Here is a 16,185-nt window from a genome sequence, read left to right as displayed (position 1 = left end):
ACTACTACTACTACTACTAGTCGTTGGGTGTCAAGCGCGGTGGGAAAAGTCACACAGTAATCGTCAAAAATAAGAAAATGAGGTCATATAGATCACGGTCCCGCGTCATCCTTGTCACGTGGCGCAAAAATATATTTAAAAAGGGGAATGCAACACGAGGACTTCCCAGGAGGTCACCCATCCTAGTACTACTCTCGCCCAAGCACGCTTAACTTCGAAGTTCTGATGGGATCCGGTGCTTTAGTGCTGGTATGATCGCATCCGACATACAACTATCTATTTGTTCCTTATGCTTGCCCCTACTACTACTACTACTACTACTACTAGTCGTTGGGTGTCAAGCGCGGTGGGAAAAGTCACACAGTAATCGTCAAAAATAAGAAAATGAGGTCATATAGATCACGCTCCCGCGTCATCCTTGTCACGTGGCGCAAAAATATATTTAAAAAGGGGAATGCAACACGAGGACTTCCCAGGAGGTCACCCATCCTAGTACTACTCTCGCCCAAGCACGCTTAACTTCGGAGTTCTGATGGGATCCGGTGCTTTAGTGCTGGTTTGATCGCATCCGACATGCAACTATCTATTTGTTCCTTATGCTTGCCCTACTACTACTACTACTACTATTAGTCGTTGGGTGTCAAGCGCGGTCGGAAAAGTCACACAGTAATCGTCAAAAATAAGAAAATGAGGTCATATAGATCACGGTCCCGCGTCATCCTTGTCACGTGGCGCAAAAATATATTTAAAAAGGGGAATGCAACACGAGGACTTCCCAGGAGGTCACCCATCCTAGTACTACTCTCGCCCAAGCACGCTTAACTTCGGAGTTCTGATGGGATCCGGTGCTTTAGTGCTGGTATGATCGCATCCGACATGCAACTATCTATTTGTTCCTTATGCTTGCCCCTACTACTACTACTACTACTAGTCGTTGGGTGTCAAGCGCGGTGGGAAAAGTCACACAGTAATCGTCAAAAATAAGAAAATGGGGTCATATAGATCACGATCCCGCGTCATCCTTGTCACGTGGCGCAAAAATATATTTAAAAAGGGGAATGCAACACGAGGAGATGGGATCCGGTGCTTTAGTGCTGGTATGATCGCATCCGACATGCAACTATCTATTTGTTCCTTATGCTTGCCCCTACTACTACTACTACTACTACTACTACTACTACTAGTCGTTGGGTGTCAAGCGCGGTAGGAAAAGTCACACAGTAATCGTCAAAAATAAGAAAATGAGGTCATATAGATCACGCTCCCGCGTCATCCTTGTCACGTGGCGCAAAAATATATTTAAAAAGGGGAATGCAACACGAGGACTTCCCAGGAGGTCACCCATCCTAGTACTACTCTCGCCCAAGCACGCTTAACTTCGGAGTTCTGATGGGATCCGGTGCTTTAGTGCTGGTATGATCGCATCCAACATGCAACTATCTATTTGTTCCTTATGCTTGCCCCTACTACTACTACTACTACTAGTCGTTAGGTGTCAAGCGCGGTGGGAAAAGTCACACAGTAATCGTCAAAAATAAGAAAATGAGGTCATATAGATAACGCTCCCGCGTCATCCTTGTCACGTGGCGCAAAAATATATTTAAAAAGGGGAATGCAACACGAGGACTTCCCAGGAGGTCACCCATCCTAGTACTACTCTCGCCCAAGCACGCTTAACTTCGGAGTTCTGATGGGATCCGGTGCTTTAGTGCTGGTATGATCGCATCCGACATGCAACTATCTATTTGTTCCTTATGCTTGCCCTACTACTACTACTACTACTATTAGTCGTTGGGTGTCAAGCGCGGTCGGAAAAGTCACACAGTAATCGTCAAAAATAAGAAAATGAGGTCATATAGTTCACGGTCCCGCGTCATCCTTGTCACGTGGCGCAAAAATATATTTAAAAAGGGGAATGCAACACGAGGACTTCCCAGGAGGTCACCCATCCTAGTACTACTCTCGCCCAAGCACGCTTAACTTCGGAGTTCTGATGGGATCCGGTGCTTTAGTGCTGGTATGATCGCATCCGACATGCAACTATCTATTTGTTCCTTATGCTTGCCCCTACTACTACTACTACTACTACTAGTCGTTGGGTGTCAAGCGCGGTGGGAAAAGTCACACAGTAATCGTCAAAAATAAGAAAATGGGGTCATATAGATCACGATCCCGCGTCATCCTTGTCACGTGGCGCAAAAATATATTTAAAAAGGGGAATGCAACACGAGGAGATGGGATCCGGTGCTTTAGTGCTGGTATGATCGCATCCGACATGCAACTATCTATTTGTTCCTTATGCTTGCCCCTACTACTACTACTACTACTACTACTACTACTACTACTAGTCGTTGGGTGTCAAGCGCGGTAGGAAAAGTCACACAGTAATCGTCAAAAATAAGAAAATGAGGTCATATAGATCAGGAGGTCACCCATCCTAGTACTACTCTCGCCCAAGCACGCTTAACTTCGGAGTTCTGATGGGATCCGGTGCTTTAGTGCTGGTATGATCGCATCCGACATGCAACTATCTATTTGTTCCTTATGCTTGCCCCTACTACTACTACTACTACTACTACTACTACTACTACTACTACTACTACTACTACTACTACTACTACTACTACTACTACTACTACTAGTCGTTGGGTGTCAAGCGCGGTGGGAAAAGTCACACAGTAATCGTCAAAAATAAGAAAATGAGGTCATATAGATCACGCTCCCGCGTCATCCTTGTCACGTGGCGCAAAAATATATTTAAAAAGGGGAATGCAACACGAGGACTTCCCAGGAGGTCACCCATCCTAGTACTACTCTCGCCCAAGCACGCTTAACTTCGGAGTTCTGATGGGATCCGGTGCTTTTGTGCTGGTATGATCGCATCCGACATGCAACTATCTATTTGTTCCTTATGCTTGCCCCTACTACTACTACTACTACTGCTACTACTACTAGTCGTTGGGTGTCAAGCGCGGTGGGAAAAGTCACACAGTAATCGTCAAAAATAAGAAAATGAGGTCATATAGATCACGCTCCCGCGTCATCCTTGTCACGTGGCGCAAAAATATATTTAAAAAGGGGAATGCAACACAAGGACTTCCCAGGAGGTCACCCATCCTAGTACTACTCTCGCCCAAGCACGCTTAACTTCGAAGTTCTGATGGGATCCGGTGCTTTAGTGCTGGTATGAGCGCATCCAACATGCAACTATCTATTTGTTCCTTATGCTTGCCCCTACTACTACTACTAATACTACTACTACTACTACTACTACTACTAGTCGTTGGGTGTCAAGCGCGGTGGGAAAAGTCACACAGTAATCGTCAAAAATAAGAAAATGAGGTCATATAGATCACGCTCCCGCGTCATCCTTGTCACGTGGCGCAAAAATATATTTAAAAAGGGGAATGCAACACGAGGAATTCCCAGGAGGTCACCCATCCTAGTACTACTCTCGCCCAAGCACGCTTAACTTCGAAGTTCTGATGGGATCCGGTGCTTTAGTGCTGGTATGATCGCATCCGACATGCAACTATCTATTTGTTCCTTATGCTTGCCCCTATTACTACTACTACTACTGCTACTACTACTAGTCGTTGGGTGTCAAGCGCGGTGGGAAAAGTCACACAGTAATCGTCAAAAATAAGAAAATGAGGTCATATAGATCACGCTCCCGCGTCATCCTTGTCACGTGGCGCAAAAATATATTTAAAAAGGGGAATGCAACACGAGGACTTCCCAGGAGGTCACCTATCCTAGTACTACTCTCGCCCAAGCACGCTTAACTTCGGAGTTCTGATGGGATCCGGTGCTTTAGTGCTGGTATGATCGCATCCGACATGCAACTATCTATTTGTTCCTTATGCTTGCCCCTACTACTACTACTACTACTACTACTACTACTACTACCACTACTACTACTACTACTACTACTAGTCGTTGGGTGTCAAGCGCGGTGGGAAAAGTCACACAGTAATCGTCAAAAATAAGAAAATGAGGTCATATAGATCACGGTCCCGCGTCATCCTTGTCACGTGGCGCAAAAATATATTTAAAAAGGGGAATGCAACACGAGGACTTCCCAGGAGGTCACCCATCCTAGTACTACTCTCGCCCAAGCACGCTTAACTTCGGAGTTCTGATGGGATCCGGTGCTTTAGTGTTGGTATGACCGCATCCGACATGCAACTATCTATTTGTTCCTTATGCTTGCCCCTACTACTACTACTACTACTACTACTACTAGTCGTTGGGTGTCAAGCGCGGTGGGAAAAGTCACACAGTAATCGTCAAAAATAAGAAAATGAGGTCATATAGATCACGCTCCCGCGTCATCCTTGTCACGTGGCGCAAAAATATATTTAAAAAGGGGAATGCAACACGAGGACTTCCCAGGAGGTCACCCATCCTAGTACTACTCTCGCCCAAGCACGCTTAACTTCGGAGTTCTGATGGGTTCCGGTGCTTTAGTGCTGGTATGATCGCATCCGACATGCAACTATCTATTTGTTCCTTATGCTTGCTCTACTACTACTACTACTACTATTAGTCGTTGGGTGTCAAGCGCGGTCGGAAAAGTCACACAGTAATCGTCAAAAATAAGAAAATGAGATCATATAGATCACGGTCCCGCGTCATCCTTGTCACGTGGCGCAAAAATATATTTAAAAAGGGGAATGCAACACGAGGACTTACCAGGAGGTCACCCATCCTAGTACTACTCTCGCCCAAGCACGCTTAACTTCGGAGTTCTGATGGGATCCGGTGCTTTAGTGCTGGTATGATCGCATCCGACATGCAACTATCTATTTGTTCCTTATGCTTGCCCCTACTACTACTACTACTACTACTACTACTACTACTACTAGTCTTTGGGTGTCAAGAGCGGTGGGAAAAGTCACACAGTAATCGTCAAAAATAAGAAAATGAGGTCATATAGATCACGTTCCCGCGTCATCCTTGTCACGTGGCGCAAAAATATATTTAAAAAGGGGAATGCAACACGAGGACTTCCCAGGAGGTCACCCATCCTAGTACTACACTCGCCCAAGCACGCTTAACTTCGGAGTTCTGATGGGATCCGGTGCTTTAGTGCTGGTATGATCGCATCCGACATGCAACTATCTATTTGTTCCTTATGCTTGCCCCTAGTACTACTACTACTACTAGTCGTTGGGTGTCAAGCGCGGTGGGAAAAGTCACACAGTAATCGTCAAAAATAAGAAAATGAGGTCATATAGATCACGCTCCCGCGTCATCCTTGTCACGTGGCGCAAAAATATATTTAAAAAGGGGAATGCAACACGAGGACTTCCCAGGAGGTCACCCATCCTAGTACTACTCTCGCCCAAGCACGCTTAACTTCAAAGTTCTGATGGGATCCGGTGCTTTAGTGCTGGTATGATCGCATCCGACATGCAACTATCTATTTGTTCCTTATGCTTGCCCCTACTACTACTACTACAACTGCTACTACTACTACTAGTCGTTGGGTGTCAAGCGCGGTGGGAAAAGTCACACAGTAATCGTCAAAAATAAGAAAATGAGGTCATATAGATCACGCTCCCGCGTCATCCTTGTCACGTGGCGCAAAAATATATTTAAAAAGGGGAATGCAACACGAGGACTTCCCAGGAGGTCACCCATCCTAGTACTACTCTCGCCCAAGCACGCTTAACTTCGGAGTTCTGATGGGATCCGGTGCCTTAGTGCTGGTATGATCGAATCCGACATGCAACTATCTATTTGTTCCTTATGCTTGCCCCTACTACTACTAGTCGTTGGGTGTCAAGCGCGGTGGGAAAAGTCACACAGTAATCGTCAAAAATAAGAAAATGAGGTCATATAGATCACGCTCCCGCGTCATCCTTGTCACGTGGCGCAAAAATATATTTAAAAAGGGGAATGCAACACGAGGACTTCCCAGGAGGTCACCCATCCTAGTACTACTCTCGCCCAAGCACGCTTAACTTCGGAGTTCTGATGGGATCCGGTGCTTTAGTGCTGGTATGATCGAATCCGACATGCAACTATCTATTTGTTCCTTATGCTTGCCCCTACTACTACTAGTCGTTGGGTGTCAAGCGCGGTGGGAAAAGTCACACAGTAATCGTCAAAAATAAGAAAATGAGGTCATATAGATCACGCTCCCGCGTCATCCTTGTCACGTGGCGCAAAAATATATTTAAAAAGGGGAATGCAACACGAGGACTTCCCAGGAGGTCACCCATCCTAGTACTACTCTCGCCCAAGCACGCTTAACTTCGGAGTTCTGATGGGATCCGGTGCTTTAGTGCTGGTATGATCGCATCCGACATGCAACTATCTATTTGCTCCTTATGCTTGCCCGTACTACTACTAGTCGTTGGGTGTCAAGCGCGGTGGGAAAAGTCACACTGTAATCGTCAAAAATAAGAAAATGAGGTCATATAGATCACGCTCCCGCGTCATCCTTGTCACGTGGCGCAAAAATATATTTAAAAAGGGGAATGCAACACGAGGACTTCCCAAGAGGTCACCCATCCTAGTACTACTCTCGCCCAAGCACGCTTAACTTCAAAGTTCTGATGGGATCCGGTGCTTTAGTGCTGGTATGATCGCATCCGACATGCAACTATCTATTTGTTCCTTATGCTTGCCCCTACTACTACTACTACTGCTACTACTACTAGTCGTTGGGTGTCAAGCGCGGTGGGAAAAGTCACACAGTAATCGTCAAAAATAAGAAAATGAGGTCATATAGATCACGCTCCCGCGTCATCCTTGTCACGTGGCGCAAAAATATATTTAAAAAGGGGAATGCAACACGAGGACTTCCCAGGAGGTCACCCATCCTAGTACTACTCTCGCCCAAGCACCTTAACTTCGGAGTTCTGATGGGATCCGGTGCTTTAGTGCTGTTATGATCGCATCCGACATGCAACTATCTATTTGTTCCTTATGCTTGCCCCAACTACTACTACTACTACTACTACTACTACTACTACTACTACTACTAGTCGTTGGGTGTCAAGCGCGGTGGGAAAAGTCACACAGTAATCGTCAAAAATAAGAAAATGAGGTCATATAGATCACGCTCCCGCGTCATCCTTGTCACGTGGCGCAAAAATATATTTAAAAAGGGGAATGCAACACGAGGACTTCCCAGGAGGTGACCCATCCTAGTACTACTCTCGCCCAAGCACGCTTAACTTCGGAGTTCTGATGGGATCCGGTGCTTTAGTGCTGGTATGATCGCATCCGACATGCAACTATCTATTTGTTCCTTATGCTTGCCCCTACTACTACTAGTCGTTGGGTGTCAAGCGCGGTGGGAAAAGTCACACAGTAATCGTCAAAAATAAGAAAATGAGGTCATATAGATCACGGTCCCGCGTCATCCTTGTCACGTGGCGCAAAAATATATTTAAAAAGGGGAATGCAACACGAGGACTTCCCAGGAGGTCACCCATCCTAGTACTACTCTCGCCCAAGCACGCTTAACTTCGAAGTTCTGATGGGATCCGGTGCTTTAGTGCTGGTATGATCGCATCCGACATGCAACTATCTATTTGTTCCTTATGCTTGCCCCTACTACTACTACTACTGCTGCTACTACTACTAATTGTTGGGTGTCAAGCGCGGTGGGAAAAGTCACACAGTAATCGTCAAAAATAAGAAAATGAGGTCATATAGATCACGCTCCCGCGTCATCCTTGTCACGTGGCGCAAAAATATATTTAAAAAGGGGAATGCAACACGAGGACTTCCCAGGAGGTCACCCATCCTAGTACTACTCTCGCCCAAGCACGCTTAACTTCGGAGTTCTGATGGGATCCGGTGCTTTAGTGCTGGTATGATCGCATCCGACATGCAACTATCTATTTGTTCCTTATGCTTGCCCCTACTACTACTAGTCGTTGGGTGTCAAGCGCGGTGGGAAAAGTCACACAGTAATCGTCAAAAATAAGAAAATGAGGTCATATAGATCACGCTCCCGCGTCATCCTTGTCACGTGGCGCAAAAATATATTTAAAAAGGGGAATGCAACACGAGGACTTCCCAGGAGGTCACCCATCCTAGTACTACTCTCGCCCAAGCACGCTTAACTTCGGAGTTCTGATGGGATCCGGTGCTTTAGTGCTGGTATGATCGCATCCGACATGCAACTATCTATTTGTTCCTTATGCTTGCCCCTACTACTACTACTACTACTACTAGTCGTTGGGTGTCAAGCGCGGTGGGAAAAGTCACACAGTAATCGTCAAAAATAAGAAAATGAGGTCATATAGATCACGCTCCCGCGTCATCCTTGTCACGTGGCGCAAAAATATATTTAAAAAGGGGAATGCAAAACGAGGACTTCCCAAGAGGTCACCCATCCTAGTACTACTCTCGCCCAAGCACGCTTAACTTCAGAGTTCTGATGGGATCCGGTGCTTTAGTGGTGGTATGATCGCATCCGACATGCAACTATCTATTTGTTCCTTATGCTTGCCCCTACTACTACTACTACTACTACTACTACTACTACTACTACTACTAGTCGTTGGGTGTCAAGCGCGGTGGGAAAAGTCACACAGTAATCGTCAAAAATAAGAAAATGAGGTCATATAGATCACGGTCCCGCGTCATCCTTGTCACGTGGCGCAAAAATATATTTAAAAAGGGGAATGCACCACGAGGACTTCCGAGGAGGTCACCCATCCTAGTACTACTCTCGCCCAAGCACGCTTAACTTCGGAGTTCTGATGGGATCCGGTGCTTTAGTGCTGGTATGATCGCATCCGACATGCAACTATCTATTTGTTCCTTATGCTTGCCCCTACTACTACTACTACTACTACTACTACTACCACTACTACTACTATTACTACTAGTCGTTGGGTGTCAAGCGCGGTGGGAAAAGTCACACAGTAATCGTCAAAAATAAGAAAATGAGGTCATATAGATCACGGTCCCGCGTCATCCTTGTCACGTGGCGCAAAAATATATTTAAAAAGGGGAATGCAACACGAGGACTTCCCAGGAGGTCACCCATCCTAGTACTACTCTCGCCCAAGCACGCTTAACTTCGGAGTTCTGATGGGATCCGGTGCTTTAGTGCTGGTATGATCGCATCCGACATGCAACTATCTATTTGTTCCTTATGCTTGCCCCTACTACTACTACTACCACTACTACTACTACTACTACTAGTCGTTGGGTGTCAAGCGCGGTGGGAAAAGTCACACAGTAATCGTCAAAAATAAGAAAATGAGGTCATATAGATCACGCTCCCGCGTCATCCTTGTCACGTGGCGCAAAAATATATTTAAAAAAGGGAATGCAACACGAGGACTTCCCAGGAGGTCACCCATCCTAGTACTACTCTCGCCCAAGCACGCTTAACTTCGAAGTTCTGATGGGTTCCGGTGCTTTAGTGCTGGTATGATCGCATCCGACATGCAACTATCTATTTGTTCCTTATGCTTGCCCCTACTACTACTAGTCGTTGGGTGTCAAGCGCGGTGGGAAAAGTCACACAGTAATCGTCAAAAATAAGAAAATGAGGTCATATAGATCACGCTCCCGCGTCATCCTTGTCACGTGGCGCAAAAATATATTTAAAAAGGGGAATGCAACACGAGGACTTCCCAGGAGGTCACCCATCCTAGTACTACTCTCGCCCAAGCACGCTTAACTTTGGAGTTCTGATGGGATCCGGTGCTTTAGTGCTGGTATGATCGCATCCGACATGCAACTATCTATTTGTTCCTTATGCTTGCCCCTACTACTACTAGTCGTTGGGTGTCAAGCGCGGCGGGAAAAGTCACACAGTAATCGTCAAAAATAAGAAAATGAGGTCATATAGATCACGGTCCCGCGTCATCCTTGTCACGTGGCGCAAAAATATATTTAAAAAGGGGAATGCACCACGAGGACTTCCGAGGAGGTCACCCATCCTAGTACTACTCTCGCCCAAGCACGCTTAACTTCGGAGTTCTGATGGGATCCGGTGCTTTAGTGCTGGTATGATCGCATCCGACATGCAACTATCTATTTGTTCCTTATGCTTGCCCCTACTACTACTACTACTACTACTACTACTACTACTACCACTACTACTACTATTACTACTAGTCGTTGGGTGTCAAGCGCGGTGGGAAAAGTCACACAGTAATCGTCAAAAATAAGAAAATGAGGTCATATAGATCACGGTCCCGCGTCATCCTTGTCACGTGGCGCAAAAATATATGTAAAAAGGGGAATGCAACACGAGGACTTCCCAGGAGGTCACCCATCCTAGTACTACTCTCGCCCAAGCACGCTTAACTTCGGAGTTCTGATGGGATCCGGTGCTTTAGTGCTGGTATGATCGCATCCGACATGCAACTATCTATTTGTTCCTTATGCTTGCCCCTACTACTACTACTACCACTACTACTACTACTACTACTAGTCGTTGGGTGTCAAGCGCGGTGGGAAAAGTCACACAGTAATCGTCAAAAATAAGAAAATGAGGTCATATAGATCACGCTCCCGCGTCATCCTTGTCACGTGGCGCAAAAATATATTTAAAAAGGGGAATGCAACACGAGGACTTCCCAGGAGGTCACCCATCCTAGTACTACTCTCGCCCAAGCACGCTTAACTTCGAACTTCTGATGGGATCCGGTGCTTTAGTGCTGGTATGATCGCATCCGACATGCAACTATCTATTTGTTCCTTATGCTTGCCCCTACTACTACTAGTCGTTGGGTGTCAAGCGCGGTGGGAAAAGTCACACAGTAATCGTCAAAAATAAGAAAATGAGGTCATATAGATCACGCTCCCGCGTCATCCTTGTCACGTGGCGCAAAAATATATTTAAAAAGGGGAATGCAACACGAGGACTTCCCAGGAGGTCACCCATCCTAGTACTACTCTCGCCCAAGCACGCTTAACTTTGGAGTTCTGATGGGATCCGGTGCTTTAGTGCTGGTATGATCGCATCCGACATGCAACTATCTATTTGTTCCTTATGCTTGCCCCTACTACTACTAGTCGTTGGGTGTCAAGCGCGGTGGGAAAAGTCACACAGTAATCGTCAAAAATAAGAAAATGAGGTCATATAGATCACGCTCCCGCGTCATCCTTGTCACGTGGCGCAAAAATATATTTAGAAAGGGGAATGCAACACGAGGACTTCCCAGGAGGTCACCCATCCTAGTACTACTCTCGCCCAAGCACGCTTAACTTCGGAGTTCTGATGGGATCCGGTGCTTTAGTGCTGTTATGATCGCATCCGACATGCAACTATCTATTTGTTCCTTATGCTTGCCCCAACTACTACTACTACTACTACTACTACTACTACTACTACTACTACTACTACTACTACTACTACTACTACTACTACTACTACTACTACTAGTCGTTGGGTGTCAAGCGCGGTGGAAAAAGTCACACAGTAATCGTCAAAAATAAGAAAATGAGGTCATATAGATCACGCTCCCGCGTCATCCTTGTCACGTGGCGCAAAAATATATTTAAAAAGGGGAATGCAACACGAGGACTTCCCAGGAGGTCACCCATCCTAGTACTACTCTCGCCCAAGCACGCTTAACTTCGGAGTTCTGATGGGATCCGATGCTTTAGTGCTGGTATGATCGCATCCGACATGCAACTATCTATTTGTTCCTTATGCTTGCCCCTACTACTACTAGCCGTTGGGTGTCAAACGCGGTGGGAAAAGTCACACAGTAATCGTCAAAAATAAGAAAATGAGGTCATATAGATCACGCTCCCGCGTCATCCTTGTCACGTGGCGCAAAAATATATTTAAAAAGGGGAATGCAACACGAGGACTTCCCAGGAGGTCACCCATCCTAGTACTACTCTCGCCCAAGCACGCTTAACTTCGGAGTTCTGATGGGATCCGGTGCTTTAGTGCTGGTATGATCGCATCCGACATGCAACTATCTATTTGTTCCTTATGCTTGCCCCTACTACTACTACTACTACTACTTCTACTACTACTACTAGTCGTTGGGTGTCAAGCGCGGTGGGAAAAGTCACACAGTAATCGTCAAAAATAAGAAAATGAGGTCATATAGATCACGCTCCCGCGTCATCCTTGTCACGTGGCGCAAAAATACATTTATAAAGGGGAATGCAACACGAGGACTTCCCAGGAGGTCACCCATCCTAGTACTACTCTCGCCCAAGCACGCTTAACTTCGGAGCTCTGATGGGATCCGGTGCTTTAGTGCTGGTATGATCGCATCCGACAAGCAACTATCTATTTGCTCCTTATGCTTGCCCCAACTACTACTACTACTACTACTACTACTACTACTAGTCGTTGGGTGTCAAGCGCGGTGGGAAAAGTCACACAGTAATCGTCAAAAATAAGAAAATGAGGTCATATAGATCACGCTCCCGCGTCATCCTTGTCACGTGGCGCAAAAATATATTTAAAAAGGGGAATGCAACACGAGGACTTCCCAGGAGGTCACCCATCCTAGTACTACTCTCGCCCAAGCACGGTTAACTTCGGAGTTCTGATGGGATCCGGTGCTTTAGTGCTGGTATGATCGCATCCGACATGCAACTATCTATTTGTTCCTTATGCTTGCCCCTACTACTACTAGTCGTTGGGTGTCAAGCGCGGTGGGAAAAGTCACACACTAATCGTCAAAAATAAGAAAATGAGGTCATATAGATCACGCTCCCGCGTCATCCTTGTCACGTGGCGCAAAAATATATTTAAAAAGGGGAATCCAACACGAGGACTTCCCAGGAGGTCACCCATCCTAGTACTACTCTCGCCCAAGCACGCTTAACTTCGGAGTTCTGATGGGATCCGGTGCTTTAGTGCTGGTATGACCGCATCCGACATGCAACTATCTATTTGTTCCTTATGCTTGCCCCTACTACTACTACTACTAGTCGTTGGGTGTCAAGCGCGGTGGGAAAAGTCACACAGTAATCGTCAAAAATAAGAAAATGAGGTCATATAGATCACGCTCCCACGTCATCCTTGTCACGTGGCGCAAAAATATATTTAAAAAGGGGAATGCAACACGAGGACTTCCCACGAGGTCACCCATCCTAGTACTACTCTCGCCCAAGCACGCTTAACTTCGGAGTTCTGATGGGATCCGGTGCTTTAGTGCTGGTATGATCGCATCCGACATGCAACTATCTATTTGTTCCTTATGCTTGCCCCTACTACTACTAGTCGTTGGGTGTCAAACGCGGTGGGAAAAGTCACACAGTAATCGTCAAAAATAAGAAAATGAGGTCATATAGATCACGCTCCCGCGTCATCCTTGTCACGTGGCGCAAAAATATATTTAAAAAGGGGAATGCAACACGAGGACTTCCCAGGAGGTCACCCATCCTAGTACTACTCTCGCCCAAGCACGCTTAACTTCGAAGTTCTAATGGGATCCGGTGCTTTAGTGCTGGTATGATCGCATCCGACATGCAACTATCTATTTGTTCCTTATGCTTGCCCCTACTACTACTACTACTACTACTTCTACTACTACTACTAGTCGTTGGGTGTCAAGCGCGGTGGGAAAAGTCACACAGTAATCGTCAAAAATAAGAAAATGAGGTCATATAGATCACGCTCCCGCGTCATCCTTGTCACGTGGCGCAAAAATACATTTATAAAGGGGAATGCAACACGAGGACTTCCCAGGAGGTCACCCATCCTAGTACTACTCTCGCCCAAGCACGCTTAACTTCGGAGCTCTGATGGGATCCGGTGCTTTAGTGCTGGTATGATCGCATCCGACATGCAACTATCTATTTGCTCCTTATGCTTGCCCCAACTACTACTACTACTACTAGTCGTTGGGTGTCAAGCGCGGTGGGAAAAGTCACACAGTAATCGTCAAAAATAAGAAAATGAGGTCATATAGATCACGCTCCCACGTCATCCTTGTCACGTGGCGCAAAAATATATTTAAAAAGGGGAATGCAACACGAGGACTTCCCACGAGGTCACCCATCCTAGTACTACTCTCGCCCAAGCACGCTTAACTTCGGAGTTCTGATGGGATCCGGTGCTTTAGTGCTGGTATGATCGCATCCGACATGCAACTATCTATTTGTTCCTTATGCTTGCCCCTACTACTACTAGTCGTTGGGTGTCAAGCGCGGTGGGAAAAGTCACACAGTAATCGTCAAAAATAAGAAAATGAGGTCATATAGATCACGCTCCCGCGTCATCCTTGTCACGTGGCGCAAAAATACATTTATAAAGGGGAATGCAACACGAGGACTTCCCAGGAGGTCACCCATCCTAGTACTACTCTCGCCCAAGCACGCTTAACTTCGGAGCTCTGATGGGATCCGGTGCTTTAGTGCTGGTATGATCGCATCCGACAAGCAACTATCTATTTGCTCCTTATGCTTGCCCCAACTACTACTACTACTACTACTACTACTACTACTAGTCGTTGGGTGTCAAGCGCGGTGGGAAAAGTCACACAGTAATCGTCAAAAATAAGAAAATGAGGTCATATAGATCACGCTCCCGCGTCATCCTTGTCACGTGGCGCAAAAATATATTTAAAAAGGGGAATGCAACACGAGGACTTCCCAGGAGGTCACCCATCCTAGTACTACTCTCGCCCAAGCACGGTTAACTTCGGAGTTCTGATGGGATCCGGTGCTTTAGTGCTGGTATGATCGCATCCGACATGCAACTATCTATTTGTTCCTTATGCTTGCCCCTACTACTACTAGTCGTTGGGTGTCAAGCGCGGTGGGAAAAGTCACACACTAATCGTCAAAAATAAGAAAATGAGGTCATATAGATCACGCTCCCGCGTCATCCTTGTCACGTGGCGCAAAAATATATTTAAAAAGGGGAATCCAACACGAGGACTTCCCAGGAGGTCACCCATCCTAGTACTACTCTCGCCCAAGCACGCTTAACTTCGGAGTTCTGATGGGATCCGGTGCTTTAGTGCTGGTATGACCGCATCCGACATGCAACTATCTATTTGTTCCTTATGCTTGCCCCTACTACTACTACTACTAGTCGTTGGGTGTCAAGCGCGGTGGGAAAAGTCACACAGTAATCGTCAAAAATAAGAAAATGAGGTCATATAGATCACGCTCCCACGTCATCCTTGTCACGTGGCGCAAAAATATATATAAAAAGGGGAATGCAACACGAGGACTTCCCACGAGGTCACCCATCCTAGTACTACTCTCGCCCAAGCACGCTTAACTTCGGAGTTCTGATGGGATCCGGTGCTTTAGTGCTGGTATGATCGCATCCGACATGCAACTATCTATTTGTTCCTTATGCTTGCCCCTACTACTACTAGTCGTTGGGTGTCAAACGCGGTGGGAAAAGTCACACAGTAATCGTCAAAAATAAGAAAATGAGGTCATATAGATCACGCTCCCGCGTCATCCTTGTCACGTGGCGCAAAAATATATTTAAAAAGGGGAATCCAACACGAGGACTTCCCAGGAGGTCACCCATCCTAGTACTACTCTCGCCCAAGCACGCTTAACTTCGGAGTTCTGATGGGATCCGGTGCTTTAGTGCTGGTATGACCGCATCCGACATGCAACTATCTATTTGTTCCTTATGCTTGCCCCTACTACTACTACTACTAGTCGTTGGGTGTCAAGCGCGGTGGGAAAAGTCACACAGTAATCGTCAAAAATAAGAAAATGAGGTCATATAGATCACGCTCCCACGTCATCCTTGTCACGTGGCGCAAAAATATATATAAAAAGGGGAATGCAACACGAGGACTTCCCACGAGGTCACCCATCCTAGTACTACTCTCGCCCAAGCACGCTTAACTTCGGAGTTCTGATGGGATCCGGTGCTTTAGTGCTGGTATGATCGCATCCGACATGCAACTATCTATTTGTTCCTTATGCTTGCCCCTACTACTACTAGTCGTTGGGTGTCAAACGCGGTGGGAAAAGTCACACAGTAATCGTCAAAAATAAGAAAATGAGGTCATATAGATCACGCTCCCGCGTCATCCTTGTCACGTGGCGCAAAAATATATTTAAAAAGGGGAATGCAACACGAGGACTTCCCAGGAGGTCACCCATCCTAGTACTACTCTCGCCCAAGCACGCTTAACTTCGAAGTTCTAATGGGATCCGGTGCTTTAGTGCTGGTATGATCGCATCCGACATGCAACTATCTATTTGTTCCTTATGCTTGCCCCTACTACTACTACTACTACTACT

At 46.2% G+C, this 16,185-nt stretch overlaps 50 non-coding genes and 1 pseudogene across 50 annotated transcripts; all 51 read right to left on the bottom strand.

Moving 5' to 3' along the window:
- Window positions 1-144: 144 nt before the first annotated feature.
- Window positions 145-263, bottom strand: LOC123436556. Its single transcript, XR_006627774.1, has one exon. It is a non-coding gene; the product is annotated as a 5S ribosomal RNA (ribosomal RNA).
- Window positions 264-451: 188 nt separating this feature from the next.
- LOC123435731 lies at window positions 452-570 on the bottom strand. Its single transcript, XR_006626981.1, has one exon. It is a non-coding gene; the product is annotated as a 5S ribosomal RNA (ribosomal RNA).
- Window positions 571-754: 184 nt separating this feature from the next.
- LOC123434208 lies at window positions 755-873 on the bottom strand. Its single transcript, XR_006625496.1, has one exon. It is a non-coding gene; the product is annotated as a 5S ribosomal RNA (ribosomal RNA).
- A 435-nt stretch (window positions 874-1,308) lies between these two features.
- Window positions 1,309-1,427, bottom strand: LOC123434207. Its single transcript, XR_006625495.1, has one exon. It is a non-coding gene; the product is annotated as a 5S ribosomal RNA (ribosomal RNA).
- A 182-nt stretch (window positions 1,428-1,609) lies between these two features.
- On the bottom strand, window positions 1,610-1,728 carry LOC123434206. Its single transcript, XR_006625494.1, has one exon. It is a non-coding gene; the product is annotated as a 5S ribosomal RNA (ribosomal RNA).
- A 184-nt stretch (window positions 1,729-1,912) lies between these two features.
- On the bottom strand, window positions 1,913-2,031 carry LOC123434205. The gene has a single exon (XR_006625493.1). It is a non-coding gene; the product is annotated as a 5S ribosomal RNA (ribosomal RNA).
- A 371-nt stretch (window positions 2,032-2,402) lies between these two features.
- Window positions 2,403-2,518, bottom strand: LOC123433463 (annotated as a pseudogene).
- Window positions 2,519-2,766: 248 nt separating this feature from the next.
- On the bottom strand, window positions 2,767-2,885 carry LOC123435179. The gene has a single exon (XR_006626440.1). It is a non-coding gene; the product is annotated as a 5S ribosomal RNA (ribosomal RNA).
- Window positions 2,886-3,079: 194 nt separating this feature from the next.
- LOC123438872 lies at window positions 3,080-3,198 on the bottom strand. Its single transcript, XR_006629989.1, has one exon. It is a non-coding gene; the product is annotated as a 5S ribosomal RNA (ribosomal RNA).
- Window positions 3,199-3,404: 206 nt separating this feature from the next.
- LOC123436710 lies at window positions 3,405-3,523 on the bottom strand. The gene has a single exon (XR_006627923.1). It is a non-coding gene; the product is annotated as a 5S ribosomal RNA (ribosomal RNA).
- A 194-nt stretch (window positions 3,524-3,717) lies between these two features.
- On the bottom strand, window positions 3,718-3,836 carry LOC123437066. The gene has a single exon (XR_006628268.1). It is a non-coding gene; the product is annotated as a 5S ribosomal RNA (ribosomal RNA).
- Window positions 3,837-4,060: 224 nt separating this feature from the next.
- On the bottom strand, window positions 4,061-4,179 carry LOC123438371. Its single transcript, XR_006629516.1, has one exon. It is a non-coding gene; the product is annotated as a 5S ribosomal RNA (ribosomal RNA).
- A 191-nt stretch (window positions 4,180-4,370) lies between these two features.
- LOC123436052 lies at window positions 4,371-4,489 on the bottom strand. The gene has a single exon (XR_006627290.1). It is a non-coding gene; the product is annotated as a 5S ribosomal RNA (ribosomal RNA).
- A 184-nt stretch (window positions 4,490-4,673) lies between these two features.
- Window positions 4,674-4,792, bottom strand: LOC123437856. The gene has a single exon (XR_006629023.1). It is a non-coding gene; the product is annotated as a 5S ribosomal RNA (ribosomal RNA).
- A 200-nt stretch (window positions 4,793-4,992) lies between these two features.
- LOC123435218 lies at window positions 4,993-5,111 on the bottom strand. Its single transcript, XR_006626476.1, has one exon. It is a non-coding gene; the product is annotated as a 5S ribosomal RNA (ribosomal RNA).
- Window positions 5,112-5,293: 182 nt separating this feature from the next.
- LOC123438194 lies at window positions 5,294-5,412 on the bottom strand. Its single transcript, XR_006629352.1, has one exon. It is a non-coding gene; the product is annotated as a 5S ribosomal RNA (ribosomal RNA).
- A 197-nt stretch (window positions 5,413-5,609) lies between these two features.
- LOC123431803 lies at window positions 5,610-5,728 on the bottom strand. The gene has a single exon (XR_006623387.1). It is a non-coding gene; the product is annotated as a 5S ribosomal RNA (ribosomal RNA).
- Window positions 5,729-5,901: 173 nt separating this feature from the next.
- On the bottom strand, window positions 5,902-6,020 carry LOC123438172. Its single transcript, XR_006629331.1, has one exon. It is a non-coding gene; the product is annotated as a 5S ribosomal RNA (ribosomal RNA).
- A 173-nt stretch (window positions 6,021-6,193) lies between these two features.
- LOC123434203 lies at window positions 6,194-6,312 on the bottom strand. Its single transcript, XR_006625491.1, has one exon. It is a non-coding gene; the product is annotated as a 5S ribosomal RNA (ribosomal RNA).
- A 173-nt stretch (window positions 6,313-6,485) lies between these two features.
- LOC123438623 lies at window positions 6,486-6,604 on the bottom strand. Its single transcript, XR_006629757.1, has one exon. It is a non-coding gene; the product is annotated as a 5S ribosomal RNA (ribosomal RNA).
- Window positions 6,605-6,795: 191 nt separating this feature from the next.
- Window positions 6,796-6,913, bottom strand: LOC123432853. The gene has a single exon (XR_006624423.1). It is a non-coding gene; the product is annotated as a 5S ribosomal RNA (ribosomal RNA).
- Window positions 6,914-7,122: 209 nt separating this feature from the next.
- On the bottom strand, window positions 7,123-7,241 carry LOC123435674. The gene has a single exon (XR_006626926.1). It is a non-coding gene; the product is annotated as a 5S ribosomal RNA (ribosomal RNA).
- Window positions 7,242-7,414: 173 nt separating this feature from the next.
- Window positions 7,415-7,533, bottom strand: LOC123436555. Its single transcript, XR_006627773.1, has one exon. It is a non-coding gene; the product is annotated as a 5S ribosomal RNA (ribosomal RNA).
- Window positions 7,534-7,727: 194 nt separating this feature from the next.
- On the bottom strand, window positions 7,728-7,846 carry LOC123434202. The gene has a single exon (XR_006625490.1). It is a non-coding gene; the product is annotated as a 5S ribosomal RNA (ribosomal RNA).
- Window positions 7,847-8,019: 173 nt separating this feature from the next.
- Window positions 8,020-8,138, bottom strand: LOC123434201. The gene has a single exon (XR_006625489.1). It is a non-coding gene; the product is annotated as a 5S ribosomal RNA (ribosomal RNA).
- A 185-nt stretch (window positions 8,139-8,323) lies between these two features.
- Window positions 8,324-8,442, bottom strand: LOC123432647. Its single transcript, XR_006624219.1, has one exon. It is a non-coding gene; the product is annotated as a 5S ribosomal RNA (ribosomal RNA).
- Window positions 8,443-8,648: 206 nt separating this feature from the next.
- Window positions 8,649-8,767, bottom strand: LOC123438353. Its single transcript, XR_006629500.1, has one exon. It is a non-coding gene; the product is annotated as a 5S ribosomal RNA (ribosomal RNA).
- Window positions 8,768-8,982: 215 nt separating this feature from the next.
- On the bottom strand, window positions 8,983-9,101 carry LOC123434200. The gene has a single exon (XR_006625488.1). It is a non-coding gene; the product is annotated as a 5S ribosomal RNA (ribosomal RNA).
- A 200-nt stretch (window positions 9,102-9,301) lies between these two features.
- LOC123438372 lies at window positions 9,302-9,420 on the bottom strand. Its single transcript, XR_006629517.1, has one exon. It is a non-coding gene; the product is annotated as a 5S ribosomal RNA (ribosomal RNA).
- A 173-nt stretch (window positions 9,421-9,593) lies between these two features.
- On the bottom strand, window positions 9,594-9,712 carry LOC123436094. Its single transcript, XR_006627330.1, has one exon. It is a non-coding gene; the product is annotated as a 5S ribosomal RNA (ribosomal RNA).
- A 173-nt stretch (window positions 9,713-9,885) lies between these two features.
- On the bottom strand, window positions 9,886-10,004 carry LOC123438351. Its single transcript, XR_006629499.1, has one exon. It is a non-coding gene; the product is annotated as a 5S ribosomal RNA (ribosomal RNA).
- A 221-nt stretch (window positions 10,005-10,225) lies between these two features.
- LOC123434199 lies at window positions 10,226-10,344 on the bottom strand. The gene has a single exon (XR_006625487.1). It is a non-coding gene; the product is annotated as a 5S ribosomal RNA (ribosomal RNA).
- A 200-nt stretch (window positions 10,345-10,544) lies between these two features.
- On the bottom strand, window positions 10,545-10,663 carry LOC123431923. The gene has a single exon (XR_006623529.1). It is a non-coding gene; the product is annotated as a 5S ribosomal RNA (ribosomal RNA).
- A 173-nt stretch (window positions 10,664-10,836) lies between these two features.
- LOC123436093 lies at window positions 10,837-10,955 on the bottom strand. The gene has a single exon (XR_006627329.1). It is a non-coding gene; the product is annotated as a 5S ribosomal RNA (ribosomal RNA).
- A 173-nt stretch (window positions 10,956-11,128) lies between these two features.
- LOC123437896 lies at window positions 11,129-11,247 on the bottom strand. Its single transcript, XR_006629060.1, has one exon. It is a non-coding gene; the product is annotated as a 5S ribosomal RNA (ribosomal RNA).
- Window positions 11,248-11,498: 251 nt separating this feature from the next.
- On the bottom strand, window positions 11,499-11,617 carry LOC123436429. Its single transcript, XR_006627654.1, has one exon. It is a non-coding gene; the product is annotated as a 5S ribosomal RNA (ribosomal RNA).
- A 173-nt stretch (window positions 11,618-11,790) lies between these two features.
- Window positions 11,791-11,909, bottom strand: LOC123434198. Its single transcript, XR_006625486.1, has one exon. It is a non-coding gene; the product is annotated as a 5S ribosomal RNA (ribosomal RNA).
- A 200-nt stretch (window positions 11,910-12,109) lies between these two features.
- LOC123435955 lies at window positions 12,110-12,228 on the bottom strand. Its single transcript, XR_006627198.1, has one exon. It is a non-coding gene; the product is annotated as a 5S ribosomal RNA (ribosomal RNA).
- A 197-nt stretch (window positions 12,229-12,425) lies between these two features.
- On the bottom strand, window positions 12,426-12,544 carry LOC123436378. Its single transcript, XR_006627605.1, has one exon. It is a non-coding gene; the product is annotated as a 5S ribosomal RNA (ribosomal RNA).
- Window positions 12,545-12,717: 173 nt separating this feature from the next.
- LOC123431811 lies at window positions 12,718-12,836 on the bottom strand. The gene has a single exon (XR_006623395.1). It is a non-coding gene; the product is annotated as a 5S ribosomal RNA (ribosomal RNA).
- A 179-nt stretch (window positions 12,837-13,015) lies between these two features.
- Window positions 13,016-13,134, bottom strand: LOC123434945. The gene has a single exon (XR_006626210.1). It is a non-coding gene; the product is annotated as a 5S ribosomal RNA (ribosomal RNA).
- A 173-nt stretch (window positions 13,135-13,307) lies between these two features.
- Window positions 13,308-13,426, bottom strand: LOC123437248. Its single transcript, XR_006628439.1, has one exon. It is a non-coding gene; the product is annotated as a 5S ribosomal RNA (ribosomal RNA).
- Window positions 13,427-13,626: 200 nt separating this feature from the next.
- On the bottom strand, window positions 13,627-13,745 carry LOC123435953. The gene has a single exon (XR_006627196.1). It is a non-coding gene; the product is annotated as a 5S ribosomal RNA (ribosomal RNA).
- A 182-nt stretch (window positions 13,746-13,927) lies between these two features.
- On the bottom strand, window positions 13,928-14,046 carry LOC123434944. Its single transcript, XR_006626209.1, has one exon. It is a non-coding gene; the product is annotated as a 5S ribosomal RNA (ribosomal RNA).
- Window positions 14,047-14,219: 173 nt separating this feature from the next.
- On the bottom strand, window positions 14,220-14,338 carry LOC123435952. Its single transcript, XR_006627195.1, has one exon. It is a non-coding gene; the product is annotated as a 5S ribosomal RNA (ribosomal RNA).
- A 197-nt stretch (window positions 14,339-14,535) lies between these two features.
- LOC123436377 lies at window positions 14,536-14,654 on the bottom strand. The gene has a single exon (XR_006627604.1). It is a non-coding gene; the product is annotated as a 5S ribosomal RNA (ribosomal RNA).
- A 173-nt stretch (window positions 14,655-14,827) lies between these two features.
- Window positions 14,828-14,946, bottom strand: LOC123431810. The gene has a single exon (XR_006623394.1). It is a non-coding gene; the product is annotated as a 5S ribosomal RNA (ribosomal RNA).
- Window positions 14,947-15,125: 179 nt separating this feature from the next.
- Window positions 15,126-15,244, bottom strand: LOC123434943. Its single transcript, XR_006626208.1, has one exon. It is a non-coding gene; the product is annotated as a 5S ribosomal RNA (ribosomal RNA).
- Window positions 15,245-15,417: 173 nt separating this feature from the next.
- Window positions 15,418-15,536, bottom strand: LOC123431809. The gene has a single exon (XR_006623393.1). It is a non-coding gene; the product is annotated as a 5S ribosomal RNA (ribosomal RNA).
- A 179-nt stretch (window positions 15,537-15,715) lies between these two features.
- LOC123434942 lies at window positions 15,716-15,834 on the bottom strand. The gene has a single exon (XR_006626207.1). It is a non-coding gene; the product is annotated as a 5S ribosomal RNA (ribosomal RNA).
- A 173-nt stretch (window positions 15,835-16,007) lies between these two features.
- On the bottom strand, window positions 16,008-16,126 carry LOC123437247. The gene has a single exon (XR_006628438.1). It is a non-coding gene; the product is annotated as a 5S ribosomal RNA (ribosomal RNA).
- Window positions 16,127-16,185: the final 59 nt, after the last annotated feature.

The sequence above is a fragment of the Hordeum vulgare genome, chromosome 2H (genome assembly GCF_904849725.1).
Source record: "Hordeum vulgare subsp. vulgare chromosome 2H, MorexV3_pseudomolecules_assembly, whole genome shotgun sequence".
In the NCBI taxonomy this organism is placed as follows: domain Eukaryota; kingdom Viridiplantae; phylum Streptophyta; class Magnoliopsida; order Poales; family Poaceae; genus Hordeum; species Hordeum vulgare.
This window is presented reverse-complemented; position numbering and strand designations above follow the sequence as displayed.